General features: G+C 47.8%; 1 protein-coding gene across 1 annotated transcript in view; it reads left to right on the top strand.

The window, feature by feature from the left end:
* The first annotated feature begins 3,818 nt into the window (after window positions 1–3,818).
* The window catches only part of STXBP6 (syntaxin binding protein 6), a 151,119-nt gene continuing 137,465 nt past the window's right edge, over window positions 3,819–17,472 (top strand). The window contains exon 1 of the mRNA XM_063948163.1: window positions 3,819–4,218. The gene's annotated coding sequence lies outside the window, so the exon portion shown is untranslated. The remainder of the gene's footprint in view (window positions 4,219–17,472) is intronic.

Below are 17,472 nucleotides of genomic sequence, written 5' to 3' on the forward strand. Positions count from 1 at the left end.
TGGTGCTAGCATGCTTGCATCATAATATTACATTCAGGGCGAAACACGTGCCGGGGGAGAAGAATGTGATAGCAGATGCGCTGTCTCGGCAGAACTGGGAAGCTTTTAGGGCAGCTGCGCCAATGGCAAACGCGACTGGCCTAACATGCCCCTCATGTCTCTGGCAGATAGTCAAGCCGAATTAGGCAGGCTGGTGGAGCGGTCGCTGGCGCCAAAGACGTGGAAGGCATACAAGGCTGCCTGGAGATCGTGGCAAGAGTTTCAGGCGGCGGAAGGCACCGGGGGAAAAAATGCGCAGCAGCAGCTGCTGGCTTTCATAGCTAAGCTCAGGCGCGAACAGGCATCCAAGGCCAGGACGAGCGCCATGCTAGCAGGTATCGCGTTTTTCGATAAGTTAGCAGGGAAAAATGACGAAACAAAGTCGTTTACGGTACGTACAATCATGAGGGGCTGGGCCAGGGCAGAGGTTAGGAGGCCAGACGCAAGGGAACCCATTACAATGGAGAGATTGAAGACGCTGCTGGCATGCATCCCATCAGTGTGCAGGGATCAGGGCGAAGCGGCGCTGTTTGGGGCCGCATTCGCGATGGCTTTTAGCGGAGCATTCAGGATTAGCGAGCTTGTAGCGAGATCTAAGCTCACAAACGGCGACGGGCTGCAGTACAAGAACGTCGTCATAACCGAGCAAGCTGTGTTATGCAAAATACAGAAGTCGAAGACTGATCAGGAGGGTAAGGGAAAATGGGTTCAGTTGCGCAAGCACACGGATATTGCGGCATGTCCGGTGGCGGCGGTCAAGGCCTTCCTAGACCACAGGCCACGAGGTGGGGATAATTTTCTCATACACACGGACGGGTCACCACTAACTAAATATCAGTTTACGGCGGTCCTGAAAAAATGCGTAACGGCCAGCGGATGGCAGGCCGATAGGTTTAGCACTCATTCATTCAGAATCGGTGCCGCCACGTCGGCAGCTAGCGAGGGCTGCGCTGGCGAGGAGATCAGAGCGCTGGGCCGGTGGAAATCAGATCGCTATAAAGTTTACGTCAGGCCGGTTACCAGCAATCTAACATCTAATTAAATCTCCCCCCCCCCCCCCTCCGCAGGGAGCAAAGAGGCGAAGCGCATTTGGATCGTCGGCCATTCCTACATTCACTGGGCGGAAAAGAGGGCCGCCGGCAGGCCCTACGGCAGGCAGCTGGGGCTGGCAAGGAGCGCGGGACGCGTGTTTTGGTTCGGGCGGAGGGGGATGAGGTGGCACAGCCTCAGGGAGGTGTTGCTGGGAGGTGAAAAAACGGCGGGCAGCCCAGACACAATAGTCATTCATTTAGGGGGTAACGATTTGGGGAACACGAAGTCCCTTGACATGGTAAGAAGCATGGGCACTGACCTGGCATGGGCCAAAGCACGTTGGCAGGCAGCGAACATCGTGTGGTCCAGCATCATACCTAGGCTCACATGGCGCGGGGCGCGAAAAGGGGCTGCCATAGAAAGGACCAGGAAAAAGGTGAATGTAGCAGTGAGTAAGTGCGTGAGGGCGATGGGTGGAAAGGTCATCCGTCACCCGGACATCAGTCAGAAGGTAAAGGGCTTGTACAGGGCAGACGGGGTGCATTTGTCGGACGTCGGCATTGACTTGTTCAACAACGCTTTGCAGGAGGCTTTGGAAGTCGAGGTTAGGGAGAATGGCAGGGTGGGGGGGTTTTCGGTAATCGGGCAGACCCCGAAACCTCAGTGGCGGGAGGAAGCGGTGCGCAAGGCAGGTGGAGGACGGGAGCCAGCTGAGGTTGCAGATTCACCGACGGCGACGTGACGCATGCCAGGCTCCAGCTGTCGACGGCGGGCCGACGGCGGCTCACCAGGCCAGAGGAATCTGCGGGGGCTGGCTCACTAGCGGGGGCGTTGCTGAGGGCCTACGGCGTAGGTATGTGGCACGCCCCGTCGTAAATCAATGATCGGCATTGATAGGGTTTTTTGTGCCTTGCCCACCGTTTCTCTGCCCCTACCCTGGAAAAAAGTGTAAGTTGTAAATAAGGTAATGGTTAATAAAGAACTGTGGCCAATGATTCAATCCCAGATCTTGTCTCCGAGTATTATTTCGGTAGGGACGACAGGGGGGTTGGTTAGCAGGGGCGCAGCGGACCACCCTCTCCCCCTTAAGGGAGCATAGGCGCCAAAATGGCGCTGCGGCGATATAGGGGGGAGGGGTGGCACACGCGACCGCGGGCCAACGGCGGGAAAGGGGGGACGGGGGCAGGTATGCCGTCCTCCTTTTCACACCTGGGGGGACAGGGCAGCCAGTAGGGCAGCAGGGGGGAAGAGGGGGCAGGAAGGGGTTAAAAAGCAGAGGCAGGAGGGGAAGCGGCATTGCTACAGAGGGAGACGGACGGAGATCCCACCCACCCACCCCCTGTGTTAGGAACTGTATTGTTTTGTATATGCCTGTCAGCATTTGGAGTGTCTATGTCTGTCAGCATTTTGCGTGTTATATATATATATAAAATAAAAAATAAAATAAATAAATAAATAAATAAGAACTTGGAAAGGAAATGGGACGTTTTTACGAATGCAATTTGTGGTCGACAAAGTCTTGGTTATGCATGTTGTTTTGTCACAGTTGGTAAGAGGACGGCAGGAGGAAGCGGTGCGCAAGGCAGGTGGAGGACGGGAGCCAGCTGAGGTTGCAGATTCACCGACGGCGACGTGACGCATGCCAGGCTCCAGCTGTCGACGGCGGGCCGACGGCGGCTCACCAGGCCAGAGGAATCTGCGGGGGCTGGCTCACTAGCGGGGGCGTTGCTGAGGGCCTACGGCGTAGGTATGTGGCACGCCCCGTCGTAAATCAATGATCGGCATTGATAGGGTTTTTTGTGCCTTGCCCACCGTTTCTCTGCCCCTACCCTGGAAAAAAGTGTAAGTTGTAAATAAGGTAATGGTTAATAAAGAACTGTGGCCAATGATTCAATCCCAGATCTTGTCTCCGAGTATTATTTCGGTAGGGACGACAGGGGGGTTGGTTAGCAGGGGCGCAGCGGACCACCCTCTCCCCCTTAAGTGTATATCAGACATAAATGCATGCTGCGTGTACAATGTGTATCAGACATAAATGCATGCTGCGTGTACAATGTGTATCAGACATAAATGCATGCTGCGTGTACAATGTGTATCAGACATAAATGCATGCTGCGTGTACACTGTATATCAGACATAAATGCATGCTGCGTGTACAATGTGTATAAGATATAAATGCACGCTGCGTGTACAATGTGTATCAGACATAAATGCATGCTGCGTGTACACTGTATATCAGACATAAATGCATGCTGCGTGTACAATGTGTATCAGACATAAATGCATGCTGCGTGTACAATGTGTATAAGATATAAATGCACGCTGCGTGTACAATGTGTATCAGATATAAATGCACGCTGCGTGTACAATGTGTATAAGATATAAATGCATGCTGCGTGTACACTGTATATCAGACATAAATGCATGCTGCGTGTACAATGTGTATCAGACATAAATGCATGCTGCGTGTACAATGTGTATCAGACATAAATGCATGCTGCGTGTACAATGTGTATAAGATATAAATGCATGCTGCGTGTACAATGTGTATCAGACATAAATGCACGCTGCGTGTACAATGTGTATCAGACATAAATGCATGCTGCGTGTACACTGTATATCAGACATAAATGCATGCTGAGTTTACGCTTGGGTTCCATCCCCAAATGAATGTCATTATGCAAATATTCCAAAATATCTATACACACTGAATAGAGAGACAGACAATAAAGTGCAGAGAAAGTTGCCCTGCACACCCGGACACACCTCCTCCCTGTCACTCCTGGCAGCTCTCTCACTCCCGCACTCTCTCCCTGCCACTCCCGCACTCTCTCCCTGCCACTGCCTCGGACTCCCGGCCTCTCCTCCCAGCCATTCCCGGAGCGGGCCGCTGCCTGGCCTCTGATTGGCAGCCTGGGTCACGTGTGACACCCTGGCTGCTGCAGACGGATCCCGGACAGCAGAGCTCCGCAGGACAGTGATACTAGTAGCGCCGCCGCTGCTGCTGCACGGGAGCCGGGAGTACTCGGCAGCAAGAAACCTCGGGACACCGGGCAGCCCGTCCGCCGGGATTATCAGCATCCACTCTCCGCTGCATTACCGTGACTGGGCGGGAGAGACGGAGACACCAGCGCACCGAGTCCCCCGGTGAGTGCATATGCATGTACAGAAGTGTCTCCGGCTCCCAGCCTCCTCCTCCTGCCCCAGCCACAGCTCAGTGCCGGTCCCGGTGGTGGTATGTGCCTGCTGCCACACCTCTCTTGCTGCCACTTTGCCTCTTAAGGCAGTTTGGGCATGCTGTGTATATGCAGTGCCATCAGGCGGGCAGCTGCCCATTGCTGGTAATCAGATGGGCACCTGTACTGTTCTGTTACCGGATTACTGCCAGTAACTGCATTTATTACAGGGCACCGCATAAAGAATTGCCTGTGAGATTGGATTTTTTCTTTCTTTTTCTTTTTACATGTATTTTATTTCTTTTATCTGCTTATCAGCCCTACATGACATCTTCCAAACCAGCACTGTCTGTATATCTATGTAATATCTATGGAAGGGAGCTTCTGGGTGTGTCTTAATAAATCTATTGTTAGGTAATACTATTAGTAGATGTTGAGTTTAATATTGCCCTCCCATAATGCAGTTATAGAGAGCATTTCTACTAGGTGGTCAGTGTTCATCCGTTCCCCGCCTACCTTGGCTGCTCAGATGGCACCTATTCCCTGCCTGCCCTGGCTGGGTACTTGGCACGCATTCCCTACTTGCCCCGGGTGGTTGGCACCCATTCCCTACTTGCCCCGGGTGGTTGGCACCCTTGACCTGGCTGGTTGGCTTGCACCCATTCCCCCCTCTGCCCCAGGTGGATGGTTTGAGTGATCACATCTAGCTTGGTACTGCATATAGCAATATAGCAGTTCTTTATGTAACACTATTGTGTTTTTTTTTGGTTGTTTAATGTACTGTATGTCTTATTGTGGGTTTCAAATATTCTGACTGCAGAAAATGTTATCGTCCAGGCGAATGCTTTGAGAGAGATTTGTAGTGCCATGTCACACACTGAATGCTGTATAAGAAAATTGATTGTACTGTATTGCAGAAATAGCAGCTTCTACCGCTTACATGTATAGTAGTGTAAATATACCGTAACTGAAACACATTTTACCAGTGTACTGTAAGTATGGGTCTATGTATTAAGCCTTGAAGAGAGATAACGTACCAGCCAGTTCCTGTCATTTTTCAGACACATCCTGTAACATAGCAGTTAGGAGCTGATTGATACCTACTTTATCTATCTCTAATTTTTCTCTCTCTCAAAGGCTTCCTGCATAGACCCCCTATATGCTAAATATTCTGTTTTCCATAAGTGGGAATAGACAGCTACTGCTCTGATTCTTATGTTACTTCATTTTATTTATTATATTAAGTTTAGGTGCACACTTTGCGCTGTAACAGAAAGTCAAGGCCTCTACACACTGGTCCATATATTTGGAAGATATGAACGATAAGTAGTTCATAAATTTACGATAAATCGTTCATATCTTTCAGTGTGAATGCTTGAACGATGCTCGTGCCCACAATCGTTTATTGTTTAAACATGCCGGTCTATTTGGATGATATAGATGTCTGTACTCTCATACTGGCCATCTATATCGTCCAGTGTGTAGGCTTGAAATTGTTGGTGAAAAAAAACGACCATCTATAATATCGCCAACATCCACCAATGTGTAGGCCCCTTTAGAAATCCCTCATTGATGTTCAATGAAGTTCATTAAAGACGCGCAAACGAAAAAATGTGCTTCTGCAACTAGACATCTAGGTGTGTCAAAAGTTGTGCACTATGAAATATCACAGCAAGGTACAACATTGTGTCCCCTTTAGATTGTACACATTGAAACATTGTTTTTTTTTTGTCTACACAATTTTTTATTTTATGTTTGTTTATTTATAATTCTGACACTTTGGTGGGGGATTCAATTGTTTCTACACTCAGCTGCCGCTAGATGGCGCCAAATGGAGTAATTCTATTGATTCTTCGTTCGGGTGCAATTATTCGAAGGGAGACGCATTTCAGCTCGTAGTCCCCAAACGGCTCTTTTTGTGTCTCTCCCATAGACGCCACAGCCTTTATGCTTGGGGGGTGGGTGGTGGGGCAAAATAAAATTTCATTTTGGTGCCCCTACATCGCTGACTGTTGCCTCCTTTAGGCCAGAGAACTTACCCGCCACACCACCTACCTGAGGACAGAGTTAGGAAAGCACAGCTATCTGCTGCAGAACCCATATTACACTCTCAGGGGCTACTTACATTTTAAGGGTATACCGATTTTTCAGGTGATTTCCCACAAAATGTGTATAATAAATATGCCCCATAAACACAAAGTCGCTTGCATGGTTCAGTTATGTAGAAGACAAATAGAGTGGATCCACTAATAGCTCACACCCTGACTGAGGCTGTGGATGGAAGGGAATTCAAATTTACTGGGTACATTTGCAGCTGAACACGGCTGAAATTGGGGGGGAGGTTAGGGGGTGCCATGAGGGAAGGGGGTGGGAGGACAAAGTATTGCTGAGGGGGGAAGAGGTGAGGAACATATGAAGTTGGAGGTGAGAAAGGCACTGAGATGGCCCCAGAGGGAGGGTCAGCTTACAGTAACTAGCCACACACTGTAGGGGTTGTAGCTGGTTGCAGGGGGGAGTAGGGCCCTGTAGGCAGGCGGAGAAGGGCTGTTGGGAAGGAGGACGTGGAGCAGGCCGAAAAGGGTAATCTCTATCCAGGCACTGCCCATGGTAAGCAGAGATGGCGGCTGCACTGCGCCCCGCGACCCTTTACCTTGATTAGTGCCTCGCAAATATTATTTTTAGGGGAGGGGTGAGCCGCCCCTTTGCCCCACCCCCGCGTTCCAGCACCTATGATCGTGCCCAACACTTTGGCTTGGGTTAGCCGTTTTACACAGCTAAATCGGGTCTGACTGGGTGTGATCAGTGCGATAACAAAAAACTATTGAATTGTGCTCCGCGATCTCCTGTCACTTTAGATGGAGATTGTTCTCGCAAAACAATTGAATTGCCCCCTTAGGGGCATAATCAATTTGCCATGCCATGCTGTGCTGGAAAAAGCTATTCAATTACTTAGCCTTTTCCCTTTGTGGTAAATCTGTGTTTAGCGCAGTAACCCACGGATTCTGTGTAAATTGCGGAATCAATGGGTTTTCCCCACGCATTAAACGCCAGATGGGGCATTTTCTCGATGACGTTTCTTTGCAGCTCCTAAATTTGTTACAAAAGTCCACCACTGAAGTTTAGCGCAGAGGATAAAGCCTGCTAATTGAATAACCTGACACAGCTAATTAAATGTGCCCCATAATAGGTATGACCTCTTTTGTGCTTACTTTTGTAAATTGGGTGGAGTGTGCTTAGAACCTACTTCTCCACTGACGTACTCCTGGAAAGAGAAAAATGCATCGCATTATAAGTATAGTGTGAGACCCAATTATCATCTAGGAGCTAAAGCCAAATCAACATCTTTCTGTGCAGTGGTTCTTTATGTGCCTCTGCAAAACAAGTAATATATCTGAAAACGTGCCCTCTCCATACCTTTTTACTTCATCTCCATTTTGCTCAGAAAAATGAAATCTCCCTTTTGGTACACACTTCTCCTTGTCTATCAATGCTTAGTATCCTCTAGGGAACTAGGCATTGATAAACAGGAATAAGTGTTGCCTAGTTCATATTGGTCGCAGAGGTTCTTGGTGGACTGTATAGAGGAGATGTTATTGGATAGGAAAGCTTATGGATGTTATGTAAGTGGTTCTGGAATTTGATAAGTTTGTCTGAAGAGGTGAGTTTTCAAGGAATGCTTGAAGGTAATGATATACAGTATATACTATACATTATGTTATAATAAGATACATACATACAATGAAGTGCCTAAAGGTGTTCAGTAAGATTTGCCGGCGCACTGGATGCTGGCGGTCAGAATACAGACGCCGACATCCCGCCTAGTTGAAATCATGACGGGGGTAGGTAAGAGTGTTCCCTCCCTGTAACATTGGCCTTTTGGATATTTATGCCAATATATATAAAAATATATATGTATGTATGTGTGTGTGTGTGTAATATTATTATTATTATTATTATTTCTCTGACGTCCTAGTGGATGCTGGGACTCCGTAAGGACCATGGGGAATAGCGGCTCCGCAGGAGACAGGGCACAAGAATAAAAGCTTTAGGATCAGGTGGTGTGCACTGGCTCCTCCCCCTATGACCCTCCTCCAAGCCTCAGTTAGATTTTTGTGCCCGAACGAGAAGGGTGCAGGCTAGGTGGCTCTCCTGAGCTGCTTAGAATAAAAGTTTAATTTAGGTTTTTTATTTTCAGTGAGTCCTGCTGGCAACAGGCTCACTGCATCGTGGGACTAAGGGGAGAAGAAGCGAACTCACCTGCGTGCAGAGTGGATTGGGCTTCTTAGGCTACTGGACATTAGCTCCAGAGGGACGATCACAGGTACAGCCTGGATGGGTCACCGGAGCCGCGCCGCCGTCCCCCTTACAGAGCCAGAAGAGACGAAGAGGTCCGGTGAAATCGGCGGCAGAAGACAATCCTGTCTTCAGACTAAGGTAGCGCACAGCACCACCGCAGCTGTGCGCCATTGCTCTCAGCACACTTCACACTCCGGTCACTGAGGGTGCAGGGCGCTGGGGGGGGAGCGCCCTGAGACGCAATATAAATGATAATACCTTAGGTGGCAAAAGAATACATCACATATAGCTCCTGGGCTATATGGATGTATTTTAACCCCTGCCATTTTTACACAAAAGAGCGGGAGATAAGGACGTCGTGAAGGGGCGGAGCCTATCTCCTCAGCACACAAGCGCCATTTTCCCTCACCGTTCCGCTGGAAGGACGGCTCCCTGACTCTCCCCTGCAGTCCTGCTTCAGAATCGGGGTAAAAAAGAGAAGGGGGGGCACTATTGGCAGCAAATGACAATATAAACAGCAGCTATAAGGGAATAACACTTATATAAGGTTATCCCTGTATATATATATATATATATAGCGCTGGGTGTGTGCTGGCAGACTCTCCCTCTGTCTCTCCAAAGGGCTCGTGGGGTCCTGTCCTCTATCAGAGCATTCCCGGTGTGTGTGTGCTGTGTGTCGGTACGTGTGTGTCGACATGTATGAGGAGGAAAATGATGTGGAGGCGGAGCAATTGCCTGCGTTAGTGATGTCACCCCCTAGGGAGTCGACACCTGACTGGATGATCGTATTTAAACAATTAAGTGATAATGTCAGCACTTTGCAAAAAACTGTTGACGACATGAGACAGCCGGCAAATCAATTAGTGCCTGTCCAGGCGTCTCAGACACCGTCAGGGGCCCTAAAACGCCCGTTACCTCAGTGGGTCGACACAGACCCAGACACAGATACTGAGTCTAGTGTCGACGGTGATGAGTCGAACGTAATGTCCAGTAGGGCCACACGTTACATGATCACGGCAATGAAGGAGGCATTGCACATTTCTGACACTACAAATACCACTAAGAAGGGTATTATGTGGGGGGTGAAAAAACTACCAATAGTTTTTCCTGAGTCAGATGAATTGAATGAGGTGTGTGATAAAGCGTGGGTTTCTCCCGACAAAAAACTGCTAATTTCTAATAAATTATTGGCACTATATCCTTTCCCATCAGAGGTTAGGACACGTTGGGAAACACCCCCTAGGGTAGATAAGGCGCTCACACGTTTATCTAAACAAGTAGCGTTACCGTCTCCTGATACGGCCACCCTCAAAGAACCAGCTGATAGAAGGCTGGAAAATATCCTAAAAAGTATATACACACATACTGGTGTTATACTGCGACCAGCAATCGCTTCAGCCTGGATGTGCAGTGCTGGAGTCGCGTGGTCGGATTCCCTGACTGAAAATATTGATACCCTGGATAGGGACTATATATTGTTAACTATAGAGCATTTGAAGGATGCATTACTATATATGCGTGATGCACAGAGGGATATTTGCACCCTGGCATCAAGAGTAAGTGCTATGTCCATCTCTGCCAGAAGAACGTTATGGACGCGTCAGTGGTCAGGGGATGCGGATTCCAAACGACATATGGAAGTATTGCCGTATAAAGGGGAGGAGTTATTTGGGGCTGGTCTTTCGGACCTGGTGGCCACGGCAACGGCTGGAAAGTCCACCTTCTTACCCCAGGTCACTTCACATCAGCAGAAAAAGACACCGTCTTTTCAAACTCAGTCCTTTCGTTCCCATAAATACAAGCGAGCAAAAGGCCACTCTTTTCTGCCCCGGGGCAGAGGAAGGGGAAAAAGACTGCACCATGCAGCCGCTTCCCAGGAGCAGAAGCCTTCCCCTGCTTCTGCCAAGTCTTCAGCATGACGCTGGGGCTTTACAAGCAGACTCAGACTTGGTGGGGGCCCGTCTCAAGAATTTCAACGCGCAGTGGGCTCACTCGCAAGTGGATCCCTGGATTCTACAGGTAGTATCGCAGGGGTACAAACTGGAATTCGAGGCGTTTCCCCCTCGCCGGTTCCTGAAGTCTGCTCTGCCAAAGTCTCCCTCCGACAGGGAGGCAGTTCTGGAAGCCATTCACAAGCTGTATTCCCAGCAGGTGATAATCAAGGTACCCCTCCTACAACAGGGAAAGGGGTATTATTCCACGCTGTTTGTGGTACCGAAGCCGGACGGCTCGGTGAGACCAATTTTAAATCTGAAATCCTTGAACACTTACATAAAAAGGTTCAAATTCAAGATGGAGTCACTCAGAGCGGTGATAGCGAACCTGGAAGAAGGGGACTATATGGTGTCTCTGGACATCAAAGATGCTTATCTCCACGTCCCAATCTACCCTTCTCACCAAGGGTATCTCAGTTTTGTAGTACAAGACTGTCATTATCAGTTTCAGACGCTGCCGTTTGGGTTGTCCACGGCACCTCGGGTCTTTACCAAGGTAATGGCCGAAATGATGATTCTTCTTCGAAGAAAAGGCATCTTAATTATCCCTTACTTGGACGATCTCCTGATAAGGGCAAGGTCCAGGGAACAGTTAGAAGTCGGAGTAGCACTATCTCAGGTAGTGTTACGTCAGCACGGGTGGATCTTAAATATTCCAAAATCGCAGCTGATTCCAACGACACGTCTTCTTCTGTTCCTAGGAATGATTCTGGACACAGTCCAGAAGAAGGTGTTTCTCCCGGAGGAGAAGGCCAAGGAGTTATCCGAGCTAGTCAGGAACCTCCTAAAACCAGGCCAGGTGTCAGTGCATCAGTGCAGGAGGGTCCTGGGAAAAATGGTGGCTTCTTATGAAGCAATTCCATTCGGAAGATTCCATGCAAGAACGTTTCAGTGGGATCTCCTGGACAAATGGTCCGGATCGCATCTTCAGATGCATCAGCGGATAACCCTGTCACCAAGGACAAGGGTGTCCCTCCTGTGGTGGTTGCAGAGTGCTCATCTTCTAGAGGGCCGCAGATTCGGCATTCAGGATTGGATCCTGGTGACCACGGATGCAAGCCTGAGAGGCTGGGGAGCAGTCACACAGGGAAGAAACTTCCAGGGCTTGTGGTCAAGCATGGAAACATCTCTTCATATAAACATTCTGGAACTACGGGCCATTTACAATGCCCTAAGTCAAGCGAAACCCCTGCTTCAGGGTCAGGCGGTATTGATCCAATCGGACAACATCACGTCAGTCGCCCACGTAAACAGACAGGGCGGCACGAGAAGCAGGAGGGCAATGGCAGAAGCTGCAAGGATTCTTCGCTGGGCGGAAAATCATGTGATAGCACTGTCAGCAGTGTTCATTCCGGGAGTGGACAACTGGGAAGCAGACTTCCTCAGCAGACACGACCTTCACCCGGGGGAGTGGGGACTTCATCCAGAAGTCTTCCACATGATTGTGAACCGTTGGGAAAAACCAAAGGTGGACATGATGGCGTCCCGTCTAAACAAAAAACTAGACAGATATTGCGCCAGGTCAAGGGACCCTCAGGCAATAGCGGTGGACGCTCTGGTAACACCGTGGGTGTACCAGTCAGTGTATGTGTTCCCTCCTCTGCCTCTCATACCAAAAGTACTGAGAATCATAAGAAGGAGAGGAGTAAGAACTATACTCGTGGATCCGGATTGGCCGAGAAGGACTTGGTATCCGGAACTTCAGGAGATGCTCACGGACGAACCATGGCCTCTACCTCTAAGAAAGGACCTGCTCCAGCAGGGGCCTTGTCTGTTCCAAGACTTACCGCGGCTGCGTTTGACGGCATGGCGGTTGAACGCCGGATCCTGAAGGAAAAATGCATTCCAGATGAAGTCATCCCTACCCTGGTCAAGGCCAGGAAGGATGTAACCGCAAAACATTATCACCGCATTTGGCGAAAATATGTTGCGTGGTGTGAGGCCAGGAAGGCCCCTACAGAGGAATTTCAACTGGGTCGTTTCCTCCATTTCCTGCAAACAGGACTGTCTATGGGCCTAAAATTAGGGTCCATTAAGGTTCAAATTTCGGCCCTGTCGATTTTCTTCCAAAAAGAACTGGCTTCAGTACCTGAAGTTCAGACATTTGTAAAAGGGGTACTGCATATACAGCCTCCTTTTGTGCCCCCAGTGGCACCTTGGGATCTCAATGTTGTGTTGAGTTTCCTAAAGTCACATTGGTTTGAACCACTCACCACTGTGGACTTAAAATATCTCACATGGAAGGTGACGATGCTGTTAGCCCTGGCTTCAGCCAGGCGTGTGTCAGAATTGGCGGCTTTATCATATAAAAGCCCTTACTTAATATTTCATTCTGACAGGGCAGAATTGAGGACTCGTCCTCAATTTCTACCTAAGGTGGTTTCTGCATTTCACATGAACCAACCTATTGTGGTACCTGCGGCTACTAAGGACTTGGAGGACTCCAAGTTGCTTGACGTGGTCAGGGCCCTGAAAATATGTTTCCAGGACGGCTGGAGTCAGAAAATCTGACTCGCTGTTTATCCTGTATGCACCCAACAAATTGGGTGCTCCTGCTTCTAAGCAGACGTTTGCTCGTTGGATTTGTAGTACAATTCAGCTTGCACATTCGGTGGCAGGCCTGCCACAGCCAAAATCGGTAAAAGCCCATTCCACAAGGAAAGTGGGTTCATCTTGGGCGGCTGCCCGAGGGGTCTCGGCTTTACAACTTTGCCGAGCAGCTACTTGGTCAGGGGCAAACACGTTTGCTAAATTCTACAAATTTGATACCCTGGCTGAGGAGGACCTGGAGTTCTCTCATTCGGTGCTGCAGAGTCATCCGCACTCTCCCGCCCGTTTGGGAGCTTTGGTATAATCCCCATGGTCCTTACGGAGTCCCAGCATCCACTAGGACGTCAGAGAAAATAAGATTTTACTTACCGATAAATCTATTTCTCGTAGTCCGTAGTGGATGCTGGGCGCCCATCCCAAGTGCGGATTGTCTGCAATACTTGTATATAGTTATTGTTACAAAAATTCGGGTTATTATTGTTGGGAGCCATCTTTTCAGAGGCTCTTTTTCGTTCTATCATACTGTTCACTGGGTTCAGATCACGAGTTGTACGGTGTGATTGGTGTGGCTGGTATGAGTCTTACCCGGGATTCAATATCCTTCCTTATTATGTACGCTCGTCCGGGCACAGTATTCTAACTGAGGCTTTGAGGAGGGTCATAGGGGGAGGAGCCAGTGCACACCACCTGATCCTAAAGCTTTTATTCTTGTGCCCAGTCTCCTGCGGAGCCGCTATTCCCCATGGTCCTTACGGAGTCCCAGCATCCACTACGGACTACGAGAAATAGATTTATCGGTAAGTAAAATCTTATTTTTTTTTATATGCTGGCGGTCACATGACCGACACCGGCATCCCGACGCAGAGAATCCTGACAGGGGTCGGGTAAGTATGTTTACCCTCCCCGTTACCCCAGCCCCCCTCCAACCCTAACAGTCTCTTCCCGCAGCCTAACCCTTCCCGGTGGTGCTTAAACCTAATCCCCCCCTCTTCCCCTCCCCACACCCTAAGCCTCCCCAGGGGGGTGCTAACCAGGTGTGTAAACTGTCCGTTAACTAGAAACAAATAACTTCACTGGGAGTTGAGTTACTTTTGATCTACTGTATGTATATGTGAGAAATTGATTGTGTTCAAAACAGTAAAGTACTGTAGGTAAACCTCTAAATAGTTTTCTAGCTGATGAAGAGTCAGTCTTCTATTCCAGTCTGGCGCAGTGGGGTTGATATACCGAGTAATGAAAAGAGTGGGGAAGTGGACCAGTTGAGAAGGTGCCCAAACCAACCAATCATCATCATCATCTACCTATCATTTTATGGGATGTACTTGATAAATACTTCCTGGAAGCTGATGGTTGCTATAGGCAATTTCTGTACTCGTCCACAGCAACCCCAGTGTTTCTTATTTATTTTCTACTAATTAATTTTCAGCTTATGCTTTATTAGTTTGTTATTTGCCAGTTGAAGTTTTGCTGTGCAGACTGGCGGCAACTGAACCTGCTGGTAGTGTGATGTTGGTGGCTCCATTACATAGGTGAGAGCACAGATGTCAGCACAGACTTCTTGCTGAAGTGACGTCGCAATTGTTACTAATTGTTCTGCTTGACCTCTACACCCATGCTGGATCCAAGCCTGTTGCTGCCTCTTGTAGAATAAATGTAGGACTTTTTTCTTGCTTATACCTGCCTGATTACCCCAATTAGCATTTTACAGCTCATCTCGCATTTCTTGTTGGGCTAGCTCAGCTGATGCTTCTGCGCACATCTGTCTGTGGGCAGCACGTGGTGTCCTGGACAGAGAGAGTTAATTTTCATTCCTTCCTGCTGTGTAATCCAAGAGGAATCAATGAATGCATCCAGTCTGTGCAGAGAAATCCTCAGGACAAATCGGTGAGATTGTGCTGCATTACGACGTAAAAAAACAAACAAAAAAAAAACGTCTGCAAAATGGAATGGAGTTCAGTTTTTAACCACTTAATTGGCATGGTCAGATTTCATGCAACTGCGCCGTCCCACCGTTTTTGACGAGGAGATCCGTTCTGCAGATGTGCATAATATAATGTTTAAATATTTAAAAAAAATACTTTTTCAACTTTATTAAATAAAATACATTTTAAAAAACAATGTTAACGCTTTTGAAGGGAAAAATCGTCAGTTAAGTGGTTAAACATGGTTTAAAGAACTGGCCGTCAGGACCAGCGGTCACGTAAACACATTCCTCTATACCTGCTGTGACTTTGGTATGTTGGGGGTTAATAACTAAAATAGGTAGGTATACATTTTTAATATTGCATATAATCCAGCTAGAAATTTGCTAGGTTAGTCATATCAAAGGTACTGATTGCATCTATGTTGGAAGTGTTTCCAACTCACTAATTTAAATACAAAACACTAACCTGACAGCATTGCTATAAAATCGGCACATACTAATCATTGTTAAAGCATAGAGCATATCTTTATATTTTCCCTTTTTATGTGGGTGTATAAATTCTGCACTATATATCTGCATTGCGCCTGTCAGAACGGTGTTTCTGCAGCATTATTTTTAGCTGTTACCTGTGTCAGGAGGTGGCTGCATGGACAGATGTCCTGCTCCCAGTCTGGGCTGGAAACCATCCTTCATGCAGCTGTTGATGAATGCATCCTGCCTAAGGGAATACTGTGTCTGCAAGGATAGATCTGCTCGTTCGTTACCTGCTTATTGCACTATAGCAACTTCAGTAAAGTCTTCCAAAGAACACTAATGGGCAGCAGACTTCATTCATTAAAACAATGGACTTATCATGGACCGAGACCGGTAGCTTGAATAGGCAAATAAAAAGGATTGGTTTTGTATTACTGTCTTGCTGATTGGTAGTTCATTATATGTGGGGTTCAGAGTCATTCCATTGTAAAAGCTATTTGTTTGTTTTTGCTGTGTATTGTTTAAGAATCCCATGGTTATTGAATATTCGGCAACAGTGTTATACCCCTTTTCCACTTCTAGCACGGGTCGCAGCCGGGAGTCTGACACGGCTGCCACCCGTGCTACAGCCCCTTTCTACACTAGCTCCACCAACCCGGCATATTGCCCGGTTGGTGACGCTGACGCGGCAGGGGCGGCGCTGGGAGATCACATGATCTCCCAGCGCCACCCTTCCATTCACTGTGAATAAGAGCCGTGTGGCTTCGACACTGCTTCCGTTTACACTACACAGCTGTTCAACCTGGCAAGATACCCGGGTAGGATTCCCGGATCACTTGATCTGGGAATTTGCAGTGGGGGCCGTTTCCACTAGGAAAAAACACAGGTAAATGCGTGCCCCCGCGCATTTGCCCGTGTTTTTAGAGCTAGTGGAAAAGGGGTGTTACATGACGAAAGGGGGAAATAACTGCAGCTAATTGATCCCCCGTAGGGTGGGGGAGACCTGAGGCAGGTGGGAAAAAAAACGCCCCAATAACCCCTTTTCCGCTCTCACGAAAACACAGGTGTGGCTATGAAATAACTGATGCTGTAATTTATGTTTATATTCAGTACATTCTGTTCCCCTTCTATGTACTGCCCTTCTGCATCCACACACCGCTGCGTTCTTATTTTCCATTGGTTAATGCCGTGTTGTAGCTCATTATCTGTCAGCTGTCTCAACCGCTCCGTCGTGGTCTTCTATCTGATATAAAACTTCCCCTGAGTACAGATTTTACTTTAGGGAAAAGGAAAAATTCACAGGGTGCTAGGTCTGGCGACTCTACGTCTGCAATCTGTTTCTCGGCCTTGAACGACTTCACAGAGAGATAGCTGTGTGGGCTGGTGTGTTGTCCTGATGGAGGATGAAACCATTTTCCCACAACTCTGGCCTCTCTGTCTTCTGATTCTTTCCTGCAAAGATTCTAGAACATTTTTGTAGTAATCTTGATTCACTGTTGTGGCTTCTGGTACCCAGTCTGCCAAGATAACACCCTTGAAATCAAAGAAAACAATTAACATGGCTTTGACTTTGAATTAGCTTTGACATGATTTCTTCATTCTTGGTGATGGTGGTGTCCATGTTTCGACATAGGTAATAACTTAATCTAAAAAATGCAAATCCAGTTGAATTTGTTCCAAAATGTCTGTACAAATTTGCTCTTGATTTTCTTTCTGCTCGGTACTGAAAGTCTTGGGATTACAGGTTAAGTATCCCTTATCCAAAATGCTTGGGACCAGAGGAATTTTGGATATCGGATTTTTCCGTATTTTGGAATAATTGCATACCATAATGAGATATTATGGTGATGGGACCTAAATCTAAGCACAGAATGCATTTATGTTACATATACACCTTATACACCCAGCCTGAAGGTAATTTTAGCCAATATTTTTAATAACTTTTTGCATTAAACAAAGTGTGTGTACAGTCACACAATTCATTTAT

This window comes from Pseudophryne corroboree, chromosome 12 (genome assembly GCF_028390025.1).
Source record: "Pseudophryne corroboree isolate aPseCor3 chromosome 12, aPseCor3.hap2, whole genome shotgun sequence".
In the NCBI taxonomy this organism is placed as follows: Eukaryota; Metazoa; Chordata; class Amphibia; order Anura; family Myobatrachidae; genus Pseudophryne; species Pseudophryne corroboree.